This window comes from Grammomys surdaster, unplaced genomic scaffold (assembly GCF_004785775.1).
Source record: "Grammomys surdaster isolate TR1022 unplaced genomic scaffold, NIH_TR_1.0 752, whole genome shotgun sequence".
NCBI classification, from domain to species: Eukaryota; Metazoa; Chordata; class Mammalia; order Rodentia; family Muridae; genus Grammomys; species Grammomys surdaster.
Window position 1 is genome coordinate 1,889,492 of NW_021605171.1, and position 22,074 is coordinate 1,911,565.

At 39.6% G+C, this 22,074-nt stretch overlaps 1 protein-coding gene across 1 annotated transcript in view; it reads right to left on the reverse strand.

Annotated features, from left to right (window-relative positions):
* LOC114633848 (pyroglutamylated RF-amide peptide receptor-like) overlaps positions 1 to 22,074 on the reverse strand; it is a 72,485-nt gene that overhangs the window by 15,966 nt on the left and 34,445 nt on the right. The gene's annotated exons all lie outside the window — the stretch shown is intronic.

Below are 22,074 nucleotides of genomic sequence, written 5' to 3' on the forward strand. Positions count from 1 at the left end.
TCATTTGGTTTGTGTGATCATTTTTAAATATTTAAGTACGTTGCTAAACTTGTTAGATGTTCATCTGTTCTGCTTGGCCTTTTACCATTTGAATCATAAGCCCTAATCTGTCATGTCTGCTGTTTTTGGTGTCTGTGATGGCAATTCTTGATTGTCAATGTGACTACACGTGGAATTCAGGAATGGGAAGTTTTTGTTTAATTTGAAATAGGAAGATCCATTTCTAATTCAGAGGTTTTCAGGTAGGAAAACATGTGATTAATCCAGATCTAATCTGCAGGAAACCTATATAAAGGACATGGAAGAAGGAAGAATCTTCTCTTTGCCTGCTTGCTAGCAAGTCCATTCCTTCACTGTCATTAGAGCCCAATTCTTCTGGTGCACACTGAAGACCAGCTGAGACATCCAGTTTCATGGACTGAGCAATAACTGAACTCTTAGACTTTCCATTCACAGCCAACCATTGTTGGATCAGCCTATATGTCATTCTAATAAATTTCCTTTTGATACACATGGAGAGATTTAATCTATAAGATCTGTTATTCTAAAACAGTGCTTCTTAACTTGTGCGATATGACCCTTTAGGGTTGAATAGCCTTTTCATGGGGTCTCTTAAGACTCTAATAAAACACAGATATTTACATTATGATTCATAGCAATAGCAAAATTACAGTTATAAAGTAGCAACAAAAATAATTTTATGAGCGGTGGTCACCAAATCACGAGGAACTATATTAAAGCATCACAACATTAGGAAGGTTGAGAACTCTGCTCTGGAGAACACTGACTGAATACAGCATCTATCCTTCTTGTCTCTTTCTAATTATTTGCTATCAGATAACCAGAAACTCATGGAGGAGACCTGAAAGATTCTGTAGTTCGAACTTATGCTATGCCCATTCTGCTTCTCTGAATAGCATTGAATTACTGTAGTCACTTTTACAATGAGGTTAACCCACATTAACCACAGAATTTTAAAGATGCTTTTATAATTCTTTGAGAATTTCTTACAAATTTCTCTCATCTCCGAGGCAGCCTCCTTTCTCGCACACATCCACCTGAAGTCTTTGAATGGCATTTCTCTATCCTTGAAATGTTCCTTCTAAAATAACTTCCTCATACAGTTCACAGAAATCTGTCTTCAAGTGCCATTATGATGGTTAATTCTGTATGTTAGGTTGACTGGAATAATGAATGTCTTAAACGCCTGGTGAAGCACCATTTCGGACTATACCCATGGATGTGTTTCAGAAAGAAATTAACCTTTTGATAAATGAACTAAATAAAGATCATCTCTCTTCAGTGTAGATAGCCAACATCCAATCTGCTGAGTACTTGAATTAAAATGTTAAAGAAAACAATCCTGCTCTCTGAAACATCTGTCTCCCCCAACCTTGGATATCTGGTTACCAGCCCTTTGGTTTGTACTGGAATTTTACCACCAGATTGCTTGAGTCTCCAGATTACAGAAAGAAGATATACAAGCCTGAATAAGAATATGAGCATGTCCCTCAAAATTAAAACTCTCTGTATTTCTGTGTTTCTCTGGATAACACTGGATTCATCTTCACAATGAGGCATAAAACATATTTTTTTAATTTTAAAATTTATTGAGAATTCATTTTGTTGGATATTTTATTTACATTTCAGATATTATCCCCTTTCTTATATAATATACTTTAATTATAGTCACCCCACCCCTCCTTCCAGATCCATTGTACTCTCTACATCCCCCAACTTCATTTCCTAATTTAAAAAAAAACCCACAGGAACCATTTTGTGCTGCTATAAACTTCTGGGTTTGTGGTCATCAGATGGAGTATGATTGCCCTATCAGAAACTGCAAACTCTAAAGAAAACTACCAGAAACTCTAAAGAAAACTGGCTCTTTTCCTCAGAAGCCAGCAATTGTCCATAGTTCCCCAGTTGGGAGCTGGAACTAATCTCTCTATCCTAGAATTTTTAGTGGCTAGATATTATGCAAATATTGTGCAGGTAGTCACAGCTGCTGTGAATTCAAGGGTGAAAAGACCCTGCTGTGTCCTACCTTGCCCAGTCCTACCTGACCTCTGGCTCTTACGGGCTTTCTTTCCCCTATTTTTCAATGGTCCCTAAGCCTTCAGGGTAGAAGGTGTATAGATGTCTCATTTATGGTTGAGCACTCCGTTATTACTTATTCTCTGTACTTTGACTGTTGTGAATTTCCATATTAACTACCGTCTGATGTACAGAGAAACTTTTCTGGTGAAGACTCGGAGCTTGACTAATCCATGAGTCAAGATATGAATTTAGACAGCAGTTTGATAGTGTGTGCGTTTAACATAAAAACAGTAGTAGGATGACCCTTGTGAGCTCTCCAACCATAGGTTCTCTGTCAGATTTGAAGTAGCAGGCATGAAGTCCAACAGAGAGCACTTAGTTATCTCCATAATATTTGTACCGCTATTGAACCTATGAGCATATGTTGTCGTCCTGGTCATTAACAATGGACTATTTAAGAGAACTCTGTCCTACTCCACTGCCATCTTATTTAAGATCAACATACCAAATCTATTTCTAACATTGTTAGTGACTGTGTATTGGATTTTTGTAAAGTTGCTGCATCTTTTCCGTAGCAGATACATCACTGTGCATTCTTTTCTTTGTTTCTTGGTTTATTATTAAGATTGTATTTTAATTACAACATTTTTCATCTCTTTCCTCCCCACAAACCCTCCCATATTCCCTCCCTGCTCTCCTTCAAATACATGGTCTCTCTTTTCATCAATTGTTATTGCATGAATATATGTACCTGTATAAACATATATATTCCCAAATATAACCTGTTGAGTCCATGCAGTGTTACTTGTGTGTATGTTTTCAAGGCTGACCTTTTGGAACTGAAAAACCAGTTGGTGTTATCTTCCATAGGGAGGGCTACCCCAACTGCTCTCAGCTTTACTCACTTGCCTGTAGATTTTTTTCTGTAGGGTTAGGGCCTTATTGACAACTCCCCCTGCACATGGCATGTTCATGGTGTTCTATTCATCTCATATTTGAGTAGTTATGTTGGTGAGATTTTTATAGGTGTAGCTTCTGGAATTCTAGGATACATAATATCACAGCAAATTCCCTGAGCCTCTGGCTCTTACAAGCCTTTCATCTTCTCTTCCACAGTTTTTCTTGAGCCTAAGGTCTGAGAGTATTTTATAGATGTATTCATTGGGATTGGGTTCCAAAACTTCACATATTGATTGGTTGTGGGTTTTGTTTTTGTTTTCTGGTAGTCTCCCTGTGTTGCAAGACAAAATTTTCCTGATGAAGGTTAAAAACCTGTGGGTATAAGGACAAATGTTTATAGATTTTTGTTGGGGACTGTGGTGGTTTAATAAATTATTGGTTGTAGATTCTCTTCATGATTTCACTAGAACTGGTAAGTTGCCTAGGTTTTCAGTACTAGTCATGGTGTTGATTCCCTCCTTTGGAAGCTTGCATGGTACCTTCTGATACCATTAAAAATAGCCTACAAGGAGAAGGCTTTGAAGTCAATTATAGCTCAAAGGGACTCTGGGCTCTTTTTCTGAAGTACATGGAGTCCTTAACAGTAGGAATTTAGCTTGCATTCCTGGCAACCAAAGGCAACAGCAATAACCTGTGATATTTGGTGTATCTCTTTGTTATCTCTGCCCAACAACTCAAGAGTAAGGTTCCCATCCCTGGATTGAGGTTACTGTTAGATGCTCTTTAGCTATCAGAAAGAACTCAAATGGAAAAATCACATTCAAAAAACTTATATATTCTATACACCAATTTGTGTATATTATAGATATTGTAAGATGATAGTTAATAGTATGATTCCTTATGACTTTCTCATAATGTTACTGTTATTTTACTTTCTTCCATCCTTCTTCTGTATTTATCATCCTCCTAATTAGGGCCTCCTCTTTTTTCCCCAAATCAGATCACTTGTACCATAATAGTTCCTTCTTTATTGATTCCCATCCCCTTCATTCCCCATGATCCCTTTTTACTTCCTGGTTTCTGCAGTCACTCTAGTCATATGCTCACATCTGCAAATTCACAGCTAGGAATCTCAGATTGTACGAACGTGAGACATTTGTCCTTATGGGTCTGAGTTGCCTCACTCAATATAATCTTCTCTAGTTCCATCCTCCACTATATGCTAATTGTTACTTAATTTTTCATTATAGCTGAATAGTATTCCATATATACAATACTTTTATTGAAAATATTTTTTCATGTAGTATATTCTGATCATATTTCCCTTCCCTCATTTCCTCCTAGATCTTCCAATATCCACATCCATCCAACTCCATGCCTTCTTTCTCTCTCTAAAAACAAACAGGCCAGACAAGCAAATAAAACCAACCAACCAAACAAACAAACAAAAACCAGAATAAAACAAAGCAAACAGAAACAAAAATAAAGAAAAATCACAAGAAATGCAAACAGACAGACAAGCATATGCACACACACACACACACACACACAAACACAGACACCATTAAAAACTTACAAAATTAGAAACCATAATAGATAAGCAAAAGACAAGAAAGGTTAAAGAAAACTAAATCTCAAAGTGTTATGAGACAGAACATTTGAAAACATTCCACTGAGTTTGTTTTATGTCTGTCATCTATTGCTCGTAGTGGGGCCTGCCCTAAAGTATAGTTTAAAGTCCCAGTGAGTCTCCATTGGAGAAAACTAGTTTTCTTTTACAAGTGTTGTCAACTGGAGGTGGCTTCAGGGTTAGGGATGAGGGCATGTGTCTATTTCTCCTTTCAGCACTGAAGCCCTGTGCTGGATAGTATTATGTCAACCTGAAATAAGCTAAAGTCATCTGAGTGGAGGGAACATCCATTAAGCAAATACCTTTATAAGATCTTATTATAGACAGGCCTGTAAGGCATTTTGTAAATTAATGAATAAAGGATGGTGGTCCAGAGTTCTATAAGAAAACTTGAGTCTGAACAAGCCACAAGGAAGAACAACCCAGTAAGCAGCACCCCTCCATGGCCTTTGCATCAGCTCCTGTCTCTAGGCTACTTCACTGTTTGAGTTCCTGTCTTAACTTTCTTTGATGATAAACAGTGCTATGGAAGTGTAAGACAAAACAAAACAAAAACAAAACAAAATGAAAAAACCTGAAAACAAAAAAATCCTCTCATCCTCAAGTTATTTTTGGTCAAGGTTTTCCACTGCAACAAGGGAAACCCTAAGACAGACCCCTTCTGATTTAGAACTGTGCAAACCCCGTGTATATTTCGACAGTCTCTGTGAATTCATATGTGTGTCAACTCTGTCGTGTCTGGAAGGCACTGTTTTCTTGTGATCTTTCATTCCTACTGGTTCTTATAATCTTTGTGCTTCCTGTTTGGCAGAGTTCCCTGAGTCCTGAGAGGAGGACATTGATGAAAACATTCTACTTAGTTCTGAGTGTTCCAAGGTCTCTCACTCTGCACAGTATCGTTGTGTCTCTAAATTAGTTTCCATATCCTGTGGGAGAAAACTTCTCTAATGATGGCTAAGCATCATCATGTTGTCAGGAGTCATTTTACTTCTGTTACCTAAGCAGATAAACAGGGTTGGGTTTTTCCATTAGTCTATGGCCTATGTAAACAGTTTCTTGGCCAATCAAGCAGTACCAGGCATGGATTCCATGTCATGCAATGGGGCCTTAAATCCAATCAGATCCTTTGATCTGTTGAAGGACACTAGGTTGTTTTAATTCCTAGCTATTATGAATAGAGTAGCAATAAACATGGTTGAGCCAGAATCGGGAGTAGGATGTCATGTCTTTTGGGCATATGGAAAGGAATGGTAGAGCCGGGCGGTGGTGGCGCACGCCTTTAATCCCAGCACTTGGGAGGCAGAGGCAGGTGGATTTCTGAGTTCGAGGCCAGCCTGGTCTACAGAGTGAGTTCCAGGACAGCCAGGGCTACACAGAGAAACCCTGTCTCGAAAAACCAAAAAATGAAAAAAAAAAAAAGGTTAAAGAAAGGAATGGTAGAGCTAATGAAGTAAAATAAGGTAGAAAAGACCAATCATTAGATACTTATTTGTTCATTTATTTGGGATTTACTGAAAGCACTGCTTGTATGACTTACATGCTAACCATGACTTTATTTGTTCCCTGAAACAGAGTGACCTGGAGAAACAGTGGAAACATTTCATCATTGCCCTTATAACCCACTGATTGTCGTGTGTGCTTCTGCGGTATGGCAGGTTTATTTTTTAGCTTTTTTGGAGATTCTCCACAATGATTTTCAGAGTGGCTGCACCAGTTTGCAGCCCTAGCATCAGTGTATGTGCTCTTATATTTTACTCTTGTCCTTAACAAGTCTTTTCCATGTAACGTTTGAAAAATGAGCAAAATAAGCTATTTGAAAATGGCTTTTGTAATGGCATACTCGATATTGCCTTCCCTTTAATGGAGAATGTTGAGGACCTGGCTTTACTGCTTTTTGGCATGCACTGCCAGTGCTGATGAGTAAACATTGTCACCTTGTTTTTTGTTTCTTTATAAACATACTGGTGTATTATTAGGAAGCTTTTATTTATTTTTTTAGTATTAGAATCCTGAAATAAGGACACGCTGAAGCATACATACTTCTTTTGTCTTTAATTTGGGGTTTGGGGGAGAGGATGTCATTTGTTTGTTTCCTTCTTCTTCTTAGCCCTGGTGATCTTCTTAAATCAAGTGACTATTTTCCTATAGTTTTTCACAGCATTCCTATTGATTAGATCCTTCTATATTTAAAGAATAAGTCCCCTTATATAGAAAATTTTGTCTTTTTCTTATGATTCCTCTTCTTTGTATGGATTCTCAGCACCTATATTTTCACTGGTAAGTACCTTCTCTTGCTCTGCAAAGTCTTTTCAATGGAGATTGCTTCTCATTTGCAAAGCCACTATATTCTTAAAGCAAGTAGCCACAGTTCACCTTAGTAACCTGTTTTTGAAAGTGTGGTAGTCTATATGGAAATGTGTTCTGATCCTTTAAAATGTCCCATTCCCTACAGATTGTATTGGGTGTAACCAAAACACAGGAAAACTATCATTTCATATGTAATATTCCTAAAATAGTTTCGTGTATAAACTGACAGCATAACCACTCCATGCCACGGTTAAAGGAAAGATTTTTTTATTGTCGATATGAGAGAGAGAGAGAGAACAGCCAGAGGCATCTGGAAGAGTCCATGGCAGAGAGAGAAACAAGTAGACTGAATAGGGCCATCGGATTGGATCTGGCCAAGGCAAGCTGTGGTAGGGGAGAGAACAGGGGTGATAGGGAATAGAGACGACATTGTGAGAACAGCAGGAGCAGAGGCATTCCTTATCTTCTTTATATAGTGGTAGGGACTTCGAGATGGCTTTTCAGAGACAGCTGTCATTTCAGTCTGCAAAACTAAAAGCTTCACTTCATTTTAGTCTCAAGTTTATGCTTACAGAATTCTTTGCATAGTGATACAAGAAAAATGAAGCAATCGTAGGTCACCAAGTTCAGGGTCACATTTGTCACTCTTGCTGTGTAGCCTGCAAGTGGTGTTCATTTGATACATTTCAGGTTGTCACCGTGCCTAACTTTTGCAGACCAATATTTTAAATGAAGTTGACTATCTGATTTCACAGAATGACACCAAACAATCCTTTAGCATCTTTTCTGGCTCCTTTAAAGCCAGTCATTTTTATTAAGTAACAATTTCAGAGAACATCTCACACTGAGTCAAATGAGGTAGTGCATCCTCCTCTTGTATCATTAACCCTAAGAACAGACCTCCCTTTGAGAATACCAGGCATGTTTTCCAAAGCAATTACTTGTGATCTTGATGTTCTTCCAACTTCATTTGGAAGACAGCTTGAGAATGTTCATATATATATATATATATATATGAAAATTTTAGGATGTTTTATTAAGTTTGAGGGGAACTTTTTCTTTGAGGAAGTCCATTCTGTCCTTCCACTATGTAGGCCTACAGGGATCCAACTCAGGTCATGAAGCTTGGCAGTGAAAGCCTTTATGTGGTGAGCCATCTTACTGGCTCCATTTTTCTTTTTATATACTCATCCAGACAGGGTGACACATTCCTCTCTGAAGACAATAACAATCCCTTGGGGAAAGTGTCAAGTGAAGAAACATCTGCTAAGGTCACTCATTTAAATAAAATTACAGCTTAATGTTTGCTTCTAAATTCCCTTCTTTAAAAAAACAAAGACATAAATCCTCTTCTTTTTAGTCATCTTTCTGGTTCTCCTTTACTCCAAAATGTTAATTTCTATGTCCAACAGTCCCTGGTTGTCCACATGAGACAGCAGAATAGGAAATGTGGAGGAGGAAAAGGTTCCAGAGATTAACATATAAATGGCAGTACCAGTGAAAAGTCTGGAAGCCCTTCCTTACTTAGGCTTCATTCAAACGAAGGACCATGCTTAGAAAAGCTTACATCATATGAACTTTATATGACTATGAGTGCTTTATTAGTGATCCGTAACAGGTCACTACAAAATATTGACTCAGCTCTGAAGGGTCCCCACTTTGCCCTTCAGACTCAGACACACCTGTAAAACTCAAGCATCTAAGAGTAGAGCAAGAAAGAATCTCTCTTTGGGAGTGGCTTGAGCATTCAGGTCTCGACAGATGGACCCATACTAAGGACTTCACAGATTTCGCCCCTGGAGGTTTCCAACTGGTGGGCCTGCAGCTCACAGGCATTCTGTACTTGCCCTTGGGTGCTCCTTTAATCACATTGTAAGAAATGTCTTTGGTGTGTATGTGACAAAAGACTAATTCGCTATCTATAATAGTAGCCTCTTATTTTTATTATTCTAATAGCTAAAAACGCTATTAAAAAATAACTGAATTGACTTTCTAGTTGCTACTAATGATCAGAAATTAGACCATTCAAATAATAGACTAAAATGAGTGCCTGTTAAACATTAGGACAATAATATAAAAATCAGAAATAATGGTTTCATTATGCTCAGAATGTTAAAGTAACCCATCGTGAAGTAATGGGTGCGGGGATTACTTTTTATATATACCGAGAAATGAAAAGAAATGCTCAGAGTAAGCGTTAGAATGTGTTGAGTCAACCAAATCTATTTTAACGTGCCCTTCAAAAATGCCTTAAAATACAGGACATAGAGAGACTTTATGTAGCTCATTATGTGCATGTACCAAATATACAGCTCTCTGCCTTGCAGAGACTGAACGACTGATGAGAGCTGCAGTAGTATTTAGCCCTAGCCCTCTAGAATAGCCATTCCCTGCCCACCTCTAGGTCAGAACTAACATCTTGTGGCTAATAGAGAAAAAGCCTTTAACTTAGCAGACCACTGGCTTCCACCAATCCAAAAGCTAAAAATGTGATCTTGGACTTTTAGAAAAAGCTCCTCCCATCCTGCTTGTGTCCATCACTCTGATGTGTTCAGCAATATATTTTAAATTTGCCTTTATTTATGACTTTCTTTGTCCTATGAAACTTCATGAAGCTGCTTCCACGTTGGAACATGGAATTTGGGATTATCTAAATCTGTGTGTCTGAGCCATAGTCACTCAAGGTGGGACCAGAATAAACTCTCTCCTATTCTCTTTAAGATGGGAGCTGTAGTGGAGCTGTAGTTTTTCTGTCCACAGAATGAATGTCAAAAGTCCAAGAAGGGCTAAGTAAATTAAAGTGTTAATGAGTCAGATTTGCTCCTGTGCACAGGCCATTTATTTTCCTCAGTGTAAATGCAATGGGATTTTCCTCTGGAGTTTCAACTTGGAGTCAATTGAGAATTTACTACAACTGATAGAGACTCCTCTATGACAGGAATATGAAGTGTTAGGTCCCAAACTCCAAGCAGTCGGTACCTCTGAGTGACTCAAAATGACAGTCTGAGTTCTGCTTTGGCTGACATAGCTTCTGGTGGAGAGATAAAAGCCTACACTCAAACATTCTTTAGAAACCTGTGAAAAGGGACTCTGTCAGCCAAACAGAACTACTTCCCCTATCTCTTCCTAGCTCACATAACTGGGCGTCTGGCTGCATAAATGCTCCACACTAACCCTCAGGCTCCTTCAGTCCCTATTGATAAATACCTGTAACACATGTCAAAGCCCCAGCACTGGCCTCCAAGCTCTGCTCATCTCCCAGACTAAGCTAGTTCCCAGGCTATTCTGGCTTCCAGCTTCCTCCCCCACTGCTCTCCTTCAAACTGGCAAGGCTTTTCCTCATTTCGTTTCTCTCTCTGTCCCCAAGAGATAACTAAGGCATCGACAGACTCCACAAATGCCTCTGGCTATTTTCTCTCTACTACCCAGGATACAGCCATGCTGCCATTCCATATTTAAATAAACCTTGACTTTCCATTGTCAGGTGGAGTGTGTCACTGCTTCCTCACTTTCAGTAAGGAAGGTTTTATCAAACCCAGTGAACTCTATACCAAACCAATGACTGCCTCGGGTTTATACAGGAAAAATAGCCACTTTTCTTTTTTTCATAATTTAATTTTTTATTCACGTTACATCCCAATCTCAGCCCTCCCTCCCCTCCTCCTAGTCCTGCACTTGCAAACCCCTCCCCACATTATCCCTATCCCTTCTCCTCAAAAAAGGGGAGCCCCCTTGGGTATGATCCCACCTTGGGACATTTAGTCCCAGCAGTACTGTGCACATCCTCTCCCACTGAGGCTCAATCAGGCTGTCCAGTTAGCAGAAAGTGGATTTAATGGCAGGCAACAGTCAAAGACAGCCCCTACTCCGATTCTTAGTGGACCCACATGAAGACCAAGCTGCACACCTGCTACAAATGGGGGGAAGCCTAGGTCCATCCCCTGAATGCTCTTTGGTTGGTGATTCATGGAAGATACAATAGAAGAATAGCCACTTCTTTAATCAGAAGAAATCTAACTCACTTGAGGCCTTAAGCAATAACATGGGGGTGGGAACATAATGTGTATGAATTAATGAAATCAATGTGATATTTAGCTATTGTGAATGATAACATTGGATGACTGTCTTCTATTATCTTCTTTATTACTTACTTACTTGCCTAATTTAAATATGTACAAGACCAAGGAGTCCTTAATGTATCATTCAATACACAACTTAAAAATCTCTGAAGCAGCGAGCATACTCAGCAAAATAAGGTTACTCTGTAATAGCTCTCAAAGACTGAACTTTACAATTAGGAGTGATTTTTTTTCTGTAAGAATTCTGAATGATGATCATCTGTGGATTATTTTCTAAATTTCTAGTAATAGGAAGTATTATTTTAAAGTAGAATTGAGTTGGAGGCAGAGTAGAAATCACTGTTCATTTAAATTATAGGAAAGACAAAATCTTTATAAGATATGAATATTAAGAACACTGTCATTTGAGTGTTCCATCTGAATTTTTTTATTTTAGTGTGTGTATGCAGACACTATGTATATTATGTGAGCATGGATTTGTGTGACAGGATTTGAGATGGCTCTTGGGAGACAACTTTCTTTCCATTCATCTTGTTCTGGAGACAGGGTCTCACTTGTTCCTGCCATACTGTACGCTCTCATCAGCTACTGGACAACTCTTCTCTCTCTACTTTCCATTTTTATCTTAGGGATACTGGGATAACAGATGTGTGTCAGTGTGTCTAGCCTTCTTTATGAGGTATCTGGGGACTGAACTTGGGTCTTCAGGTTCACAAGGCAAACACACTGAGTCATTTACCAGCCCCTGAGTAACATCTTGTGTGGCTATAGTTATTTCTAACTGAAACAACATTGTTAGAATTATTGTGTTTCTGGGGAAAAATCCCTTTTCAAATTCATATGAATTAATAATGAAGGAATAAGTAGGAATAACTTCAATTAATTGAGAAACCAGCTTATTAAATAATCCATAAATATGTATTTTAGCAAGTGTTCTTCATAAGGAAAACACATCCCAAAGCATAGAACTGTAATGGCTTTTGTATGTCTAAAGTTGCATCTGATTCTGTGACATCAAATGGCTTCTTAATTTTCAACAGCTGTGAATGGAGTCGGCAATTGAACTGGGCTGGGTAGCTTACACTTGTCAACCCAGAACTGAGGTCAAAGCAACAAGATCACAAGTTCCTAGCCAGTCAGTACTACTGAGTGAGACTGTCTCCAAAACCAAACAAACATGCCAGCAAGCAAACAAGAACAGAAATTAAACACTGCCCCCAGGAAGTAAAAATGGCATAACTATTGTGCATACAATGTTTCTCACAAAGCACATCTTTACAACTTTATGGTCATGCCAATATACTGCAAGGATGGGGTTTTCTAAGCACACCAGGAACTCAGCCTGCCTGAGTGAAATCAAACTGTCTTAAGAAACATTAGCAGACAAGTCAGTACAGTACACTGTAAGAAAACTTACCAGGCTCTATTCTTTTATTCAATTCCAGTGGATTTTTATCTTACTGAAGTAAATCCAGCCAGAGTTCTAGCCATAGTTGGTATGAAGATTTCATTTTCTCCTGAGAGCTCAGGAGAAATCTACTAAAACAAAGAAAAACAAAACAAAAGCAAAACAAAATAGATAACTATGTCTCTGTCTAAATGATTTTTAAAAGTTATTTATTTATTACTTTATGTGTACAATTGTTTTGCCTACAGGTATATCTGTATGTCATGAGTGTGCCTAGTGTCCTCGGAGGTCAGAAGAGGGTATCAGATCCCCTGGAACCAGAGTTACTGACAGTTGTGAGCTGCCATGTGGGTGCAGTGAATACAGCCTAATCCTAACTACTAAGCCATCTCCCATGTCCTCCAAATATCTTTTTAAAAGGCACCCAGGGCTGAGACCATGGCTCGGTGGGTAACACTCTTGCTGTACCAGCCTGACAGCACTGATCTTGAAGCCCCACAGCCCACATAACTGCCAGGCACAACAGTGCACACTCTATAGTCCAGTCCTCCAGGAAGATGGAAGACGAAAGAAGCAGAATCTCTGGGACAAGATACCCTGTCTCAAACAAAATGGGAGGGAAGGTCTAACACTTGAGGCTTTCTTCTGACACCATACACACCCTGTGAAATATATATGTCCAAATAAACAGAGGAGGTGAGAGAAGGAGGGGAGAAAGAGAGAGAGAGACTCTACATCCAGAGTTCCACCAAAATTTCTCAATTTCTTATACCATGTTTTGCTGGCCCCTTCCTCACAGACCTGTATGTAAACCATGAGTCCATTACTAAAAACAAAATAGTTTCCTTTGAGGAACATGTTCTGGGCTTGGAGCCAATCAAAACGACACTGAAAAGTGTCACCATTAGTGATGTTAATATCATTCCAGCACAAAAGACGAAAATCTGATAAAGACACAGAATGCTAATCATCCATGAACTTTGTTGAGAACCATATTTTAAACCAATTAAAGAAGGTAGATAAGTCTTTACTTCACTTCTACGACCCAGTATTTCATTGATGTAGTGGTAGTAGCTGAAAATGCTAGAAAGACGTAGTAGGAGATTCTGCCTCAGTCAACTCTGAAGGCAAGAACAGACCTGGTTGTAGGTTGGTTGGCCTATGTCAACTATTATTGGTCAAAAAGTAGCCACACTGACAATCTCGTCTGCTCCCCTTCATCAGCCCAAGTTCTCAGACAATCTTCACATGTCCCGGTCGACTTCTTCATTTCATAAATGTCCTTGTTAGTTACATTGATCCCCTGGATAATCCATACCTCACTGACAGATCTATAACTAAATTGTATCAGCAGTGTCTCCTCTGCTGTACAAAGGGGTATGCTCACTAGCTTAAGTGTTGGAAAACAACCCTTAAAACATCTTATTTTTCACTAATACTATGAACTTAACTCAGCATCATACAGTCACCACACTATGAAGATGTCAATTTTCTCCAAAAATACATAAATTGAATGTGATAATAAAAGTGTATTGTTACGTATTTATTCACTTTACATCCCAATCTATGCCTTCCACTCCTCTCTTCCCAGTTCCACCTTCTTATCCCCCTTCTCCCATATCCCCTTGCCTTCTCCTTAGAGAAGGAGATTCCACCACCTGGGTACCAACCCTCCGTAGAACATCAAGTCTTATCAGGACTAAGCACATACACTTCCACTGAGGCCAGACAAGGCAGTCCAGCTAAGAGAAAGGGACCAGAAAACAGACAACAGAGTCTGAGTCAGAGACAGCTCCTGCCCCATTTGTTGGGAGACCCACATAAAGACCAAGCTACATATGAGCTAAATACGTATGGGGGACTAGGTCTAGTTCATGCATGTTCTTTGGTTGGTGGATCGGTTTCTGTGAGCCCCCATGGACCCAGCATAGTTGGATCTGTAAGTCTTCTTGTGGTATCCAAGATACCTCTAGCCCACTCAGTCTTTCCTTCCCTGATTCTCCATGAGACCCCTGAGGTTTGCCTAACATTTGGCTGTAACTCTCTGCATCTGTTTCCATCAGCTGTTGGATGAAGCCTCTCAGGAGACAGTTGTGCTAGGCTCTTATCAGTAAGCATAGCAAAGTATCATTAATAGTGTCAGAGAGTGTGTCTCAAGTTGGGCCAATCATTAGTTGGCCATTTCCTAAATCTCTGATCCATCTTTATCCCTGCACACCCTATAGGCAGGGCAAATTTGGGGTCTAAGGTTTTATGGGTGGCTTGGTGTCCCCCTATCCCACTGGAAGTCCTGCCTGGCTAGAGGAGGTGAGCACTTCAGGCTTCATATCCCCCGCTACTAGGAGTCTCAGTTAGGATCACCCCCATATCCTCCCAGGTCTCCAGCTTGTCTCACAGATACCCACCCTGTCACCGATTTCCCTTCTCTCTCCCAGCCCTCTTACCACACATCCCTGCTCTCCCTATACCTGATCCCGACTTCCATTTCCTTCCCCAAGCCATTTCCCACCTAGTTCCCTCTCTCTGTCCACATCCAGTGTCTATTTATTTCCCCTTCTGAGTGAGATTCAAGCATCCTTCCTTTAGTCCACCTTGTTACTTAGCTTCTTTGGGTCTGTGAATTGTAACATGGTTATCCTGTACTTTAGGGCTAATATCCACTTGTAAGTGTGTACATACCATGTATATCTTTCTGGGTCTAGGCTACCTCACTCAAGATGATATTTTCTTAGTTCTATCTATTTGCCTGAAAATTTCATGATGTCCTTCTTTTTAATAGCTGAGTAGTATTCCATTGTATAAACGTACCATATTTTCGTTATCCATTCTTCAGTTGCAGAATATCTGAGTTGTTTCTAGTTTCTGAATATTACTAATAAAGCTGCTATGAATAAAGTTGAACAAGTGTCCTTATGGCATGATGGAACATCCTTTGGGTATATGCCCAGCAGTGTTATAGCTAGGTCTTGAGGTAGAACTATTTTCAGTTTCCTGAGAAAGTTTCAAATTGATTTCTAGAGTGGCAGTAACAGTTTGTACTCCTACCAGCAATAGGAGAGTGTTACCCTGCCTCCACATCCTGGACAGCAGAGCATGTGCTGTCACTTGACTTTTTTTAAATTGGATATTTTATTTACATTTCAGATGGTATCTTCTTACCCCAATTCCACCCCGCCCAGAAGCCCCCATCTCATCCCCCTCCTCCTGCTTCTATGAGGATGTGTCCCCGCTTCAACCTCCCCACCCTTGAATTCCCCATCACTCCACATCCACCATTCATGGGACCAAGGATCTCCTCCCCAACCTATGCCCAACAAGGCCATCCTCCCCTACATATGCTGCTGGAGCCATGGGTCCCTCCCTATGTGCTCCCAGGCTGGTGCTTTAGACTCTGGGAGCTCTGCTTGGTTGGTATTGTTGCTCTCCTCATGGGGCCACAAACGCTTTCAGCTCTTTCAGTCTTCTCTCTAACTCCTCCATTGGGAACCCCTTGATCAGTTCACTGGTTAGCTGTGAGCATCCACCTCTGAATATGTCAGACTCTCGCAGACCTCTAAGGAGACAGCTATATCAGGCTCTTGTCAGTAGGCACTTCCTGACATCTACATCAGAGTCTACATTTGGTTACTACACATGGGAGGGATACTAAGGTAGAATGGTTTCCAGACAGCCCTTTCTTCAGTTTCTGTCCCACACTTTATCTCCATACTTGCTCCCTTGAGTATTTTGTTACTCCTAAGAAGGTCTGAAGAATCTACACTTGGTTTTCCTTCTTCATGAGCTTCATGTGGTCTGTGAGTTGAATCTTGGGTATTGTGAACTTCTGAGCTAATATCCAATTATCAGTGAGTGCATACCATGTGTGTTCTTTTGTGATTGGGTTACCTCACTTAGGATGATATTTTCTAATTACATCCATTTTCAAGAATTTCTTGAATTCATTGTTTTTAATAGCTGAGTAATACTCCATTGTGTAAGTGTACCACATATTTTTGTATCCATTCCTCTGTTGAAGGACATCTAGGTTCTTTCCAGCTTCTGGCTATTATAAATAAGGCTGATATGAACATAGTGGAGCATATGTCCTTGTTATATGTTAGAGCGTCTTCTGAGTATATGCCAAGGAGTGGCATATCTGGGTCCTCAGGTAATACTATGTCAAATTTTCTGAGGAAACACCAGACTGATTTCCAGAGTGGTTGTACCATCTTGAAATCCCACCAACAATGGAGAGTGTTCCTCTTACTTCACATCCTGGCCAGCATGTACTATCACGTGAGTTTTTGATCTTAGCCATTCTGACTGGTGTGAGGTGGAATCTCAGGGTTGTTTTCATTTGCATTTCCCAGATGACTAAGGATGCTGAACATTTCTTTAGGTGCTTCTCAGCCATTCCAGTTTCCTCAGTTGACAATTCTTTGTTTAGCTCTGTACCTCATTTTAATAGGGTTATTTGGTTGTCTGGAGTCTAATTTCTTGAGCTCCTTGTATATATTGGATATTAGCCCTCCTTTTTGGTTTTATTGGATGTTTTATTTACATTTCATATGTTGTCCCCTTACCCCATCCCCCACCCACCCAGGAACCCCCTATCCCCTCACCCCTCCTCCTTCTTCTCTGTGGATGTAACCCCTGCCTACCCCCCAACTCCCACCTCCCCACCCTCAAAATTCCCACCCCCTGGGGCGTCCAGCCTTCACGAAGTCAAGGATCTCTTCTTCCACCTATGCCCAGCAGGGCCCTCCACTCTTACGTATTCAGCTGAAGCCCTGGATCCCTCCCTAAGTGCTCCCAGGCTGGTGGTTTAGACCCTGGGAGCTGTGGTTAGTTGATATTGTTGTTCTCCTCATGGGGCCACAAACCCTTTCAGCTCCAATGGCCTTCACTCTAACTCCTCCATTGGGAACCCCATTATCAGTTCAATGGCTAGTTGTCAGCATCTGCCTCTGAATATGTCAGACTCTTGAAGACCTCTGAGGAGACATCCATATCAGGATGTTAGCCCTCTATTAGATGTGTGATTGGTAAAGATCTTTTCCCAATCTGTTGGTTGCCATGTTGGCCTATTGACAGTGTCCTTTGCCTTATGGAAGCTTTGCAATTTTATGAGGTCCCATTTGTCAATTCTTGATCTTAGAGCATAAGTCATTGGTGTTCTGTCCAGGAACTTTTCCCCTGAGCCTAGGTATTCGAGGGTCTTCCCCACCTTCTCTTCTACTAGTTTCAATATATCTAGTTTTAAGTAGAGGTCCTTGATCCACTTGGACTTGAGCTTTGTACAAGGGGACAAGAATGGATTGATTTGCATTCTTCTACATGTTGACCTCCAGTTGAACCAGCACCATTTGCTGAAAATGCTGTCTTTTTTCCACTGGATGGTTTTAGCTCCTTTGTCAAAGATCAAGTGACCATAGATGTGTGGGTTCATTTTTGGGTCTTCAGTTGTATTCCACTGATTGTCTTGCCTATCTCTGTACCAATACCATGTAGTTTTTATCATTATTGCTCTGTATTATAGCTTGGGGTCAGAGATGGTGATTCCCCAGAAGTTCTTTTATTGTTGAGAATAGTTTTCTCTATCCTGGGCTTTTTGTTATTCCAAATGAATTTGAGAATTGCTCTTTCTAACTCTATGAAGAATTGAGTTGGAATTTTTAAGTGATTGCATTGAATCTGTAGATTGCTTTTGGCAAGATGGCCAGTTTTACTATATTAATCCTACCAATCCATGAGCATGGGAAGTCTTTCCATCTTCTGAGATCTTCTTCGAATTCTTTCTTCAGAGACTCAAAGTTCTTGTCATACAGATCTTTCACTTGCTTGATTAGATTCACATCAAGTTATTTTATATTATTTGTGACTATTGTGAAGAGTATCATTTCCCTAATTTTTTTTCAGCCCGATTATCTTTCAAGTAGAGGAAGGTTACTCATTTGTTTGAGTTGATTTTATAACCAGCCACTTTGCTGAAGTTGTGAATCAGGTTTAAAAGGTCTGGTGGCAGTTTTGGGGTCACTTAAGTATACTATCATATCATCTGCAAATAGTGAGATTTCGACTTCTTCCTTTCCTATTTGTATCCCTTTGACTTCTTTTTGTTGTCTAATTGCTTTGGCCAGGACTTCCAGTACTATATTGAATAGGTAGGCTGAAAGTGGGCAGCCTTGTCTAGTCCTTGATCTTAGTGGGATTGCTTCAAGCGTCTCTCCATTTAGTTTGATGTTGGTTACTGGCTTGCTGTATATTGCTTTTACTATGTTTAGGTATTGGCCTTGAATTCCTGATCTTTCCAAGACTTTTACCATCAAGAGATGTTGAATTTTGTCAAATGCTTTCTCCACATCTAGTGAGAAGATCATGTGTTTTTTTCCCCTTTGTTTTTGTTTATATAGTGGATTACATTGATGGATTTCCAAATATGGAACCATCCCTGCATTCCTGTGATAAAGCCTACTTGATCATGATGGTTGATTGTTTTGATGTGTCCTTGGATTCGGTTTGCAGGAATTTTGAGTATTTTTGCATAAATATTTATAAGGGAGATTGAAGTGAAATTCTCTTTCTTTGTTGGGTCTTTGTGAGGTTTAGGTATGAGTATGATTGTGGCTTCATAGAACAAATTGGGTAGTGTACCTTCTGTTTCTATTTTGTGGAATAGTTTGAAGAGAATTGGTATTAGGTCTTCCTTGAAGGTCTTATAGAATTCTACACTAAATCCATCTGGTCCTGGGATTTTTTGGCTGGGAGACTTTTGATGACTGTTGCTACTTCTTTAGGGGTTATGGGACTGTTTAGATGGTTTATCTGCTCCTAATTTATGTTTGGAAACTGGTATCTGCCTAGAAAATTGTCCATTTCATCCAGATTTTCTGGTTCTATTGATTATAAGCTTTTGTAGTAGGATTTGATGATTTTTTGAATTTCCTAAGTTTCTGTTGTTATGTCTCCCTTTTCAGTTCTGATTTTATTAATTTGGATACTGTCTCTGTCTCATCTGGTTAGTCTGGCTAATAGTTTATCTATCTTGTTGTATTTCTCAAAGAACCAGCTCCTGGTGTTTTGATACTTTGTATACCTCTTTTAGTTTCTACTTTCTTGATTTCAGCCCTGAGTTTGATTATTTCCTGCCTTTCCTGCTGTCTATTCTCTTGGGCGTATTTGCTTCTTTTTGTTCTAGAGCTTTCAGGTGTGTTTTCACGTTGCTAGTTTATGCTTTCTCCAGTTTCTTTTTGTAGACACTTAGAGGTATAAGTTTTCCCCTTAGCACTGCTTTCATTGTGTCCCATAAGTTTTGGTATGACGAGCCTTCATTTTCAATAAATTCTAAAAAGTCTTTAATTTCTTTCTTTATTTCTTCCTTGACCAATTCATCATTGAGTAGAGTATTGTTCAGTTTCCACAAGTATGTGGGATTTCCATTGTTTTTGTTATTATTTAAGACCAGCCTTAGTCCATGGTGATCTGATAGGATGCAAGGGATTATTTCAATCTTTTTGTATCTGTTGAGGCCTACTTTGTGACCAAGTATATGGTCTATTTTGGATAAGGTACCATGAGGTACTGAGAAAAAGGAATATTCTTTTGTTTTAGGATGAAATGTTCTGTAGATATCCGTTAAATCCATTTGGTTCATAACTTCTGTTAATTCTACAGTGTCTACTGTTTAGTTTCTGTTTCCTTGATCTGTCCATTGCTAAGAGTGGGGCATTGAAATCCCGCACTATTATTGCATGAGGTGCAATGTGTGCTTTGAGCTTTAGTAAGGTTTCTTTTATGAATGTGGGTGCCCTTGCATTTGGAGCATAGATGTTCAGAATTGAGAGTTCATCTTGGTAGATTTTTCCTTTGATGAGTATGAAGTGTCCTTCCTTATAGTTTTTGATAACTTTTGGTTGAAAGTCAAAATCTGAATGGCTACTCCAGTTTCTTTCTTGGGATCATCTGCTTGGAAAATTGTCTTTCAGCCCTTTACTCTTAGGCAGTGGCTGTCTTTGCCACTGAGGTGCGTTTCCTGTATGCAGCATAATTCTGGGTCCTGTTTAAGTATCCAGTCTGTTTGTTTATGTCTTTTTATTGGGGAATTGAGTCCATTGATGTTAAGAGATATTAAGGAAAAGTGATTGTTTCTTCCTGTTATTTTAGTTATTAGAGGTGTAATTATGTTTGAGTAGCTATCTTCTTTTGGGTTTGTTGGAAAATTACTTTCTTACTTTTTCAATGTTGTAGTTTCTCTCCTTATGTTTGAGTTTTCCATCTATTATCCTTTGTAGGGCTGAATGTGTGGGAAGATATTGTGTTATTTTGGTTTTTTCATGGAATATCTTGGTTTCTCCATCTATAGTGACCGAGAGTTTTGCTGGGTATAATAGTCTGGGCTGGCATTTTTGTTCTCTTATGGTCTGTATGATATCAGTCCAGGATCTTCTGGCTTTTATAGTCTCTGGTCAGAAGTCTGGTGTAATTCTTATAGGTCTGTCTTTATATGTTACTTGACCTTTTCCCTTACTGTTTTTAGTATATTTTTCTTTGTTTTATGCATTTGATATTTTGATTATTATGTGACAGGAGGTTTTTCTTTTCTGGTCTAGTCTATTTGGAGTTCTGTAGGCTTCTTGTATGTTCATAGGCATCTCTTTCTTTAGGTTAGGAAAGCTTTTCTCTATAGTTTTGTTGAAGATACTTACTGGCCTTTTAATTTGGGAATCTTCACTCTCGTCTATACCTATTATCTTTAGGTTCAGTCTTTTCATTGTGTCTTGGATTTCCTGGATGTTTTGGGTTAGGAGCTTTTTACATTTTGCATTTTCTGTGACAGTTGTGTCAATGTTTTCCATGGTATCTCCTGCACCTGAGATTCTCTCTTCTATCTCTTGTATTCTGTAGGTGATGTTTGCATCTATGACACCTGATTTTTTCCTAGGTTTTCTCTCTTCAAGGTAGTCTCACTTTGAGATTTCTTTATTGTTTCTACTTTCATTTTTAGATCCTGGATGGTTTTGTTTAATTCCTTTACCTGTTTCGTTGTGTTTTCTTGCAACTCTTTAAGGGACTTTTGTGTTTCCTCTTTAAAGACTTCTACCTGTTTACCTGTTCTCCTGTATTTCTTTAAGGGAGCTGTTTATGTCCTTCTTAAAGTCCTCTATCATCTGCATGAGGAGTGATTTTAAATCTGAATCCTGCATTTCCAGTGTGATGGCGTGTCCAGGACTTGCTGTGTTAGGAGAACTGTGTTCTGATGATACCAGGTTACTTTGGTTTCTGTTGCTTATATTCTTGTGCTTGCTTTTTGCTATCTGGTTAACTCTAGCACTACCTGCACTCACTGTCTCTGACTGGAGCCTGTCTTTCCAGTTTATCTTGCTGGTGTCAGAAGTCCTCAGAGTCCAGATGGCTCTGTGATCCTGTGATCCTGAGTTTCTGGGTGGAAGATCTCCTGGGACTCAGGCTTCCTCTGGGATCCTGAAATCCTGCTTCTCTGAGTACAGTGGTTCCTCTGCTGCTCTGAATGCAGTGGTTGCTCAGCTGCTCTGAGTGTAGTGGTTCCACCACTGCTCTAAGATGGTTCAAGATATGATGTCTTCACAGGAGCAGACCAACCAGGTGTCTGCTTCAGCCAAAAGGACCAAAGGGTGGAAGTGGAGTGGTATTCAGGAGGGGTGGGGTTTGGATGGGTTGTAGTTCTGGGGCTTAAGGTTGTAGGAGAGGGTTCT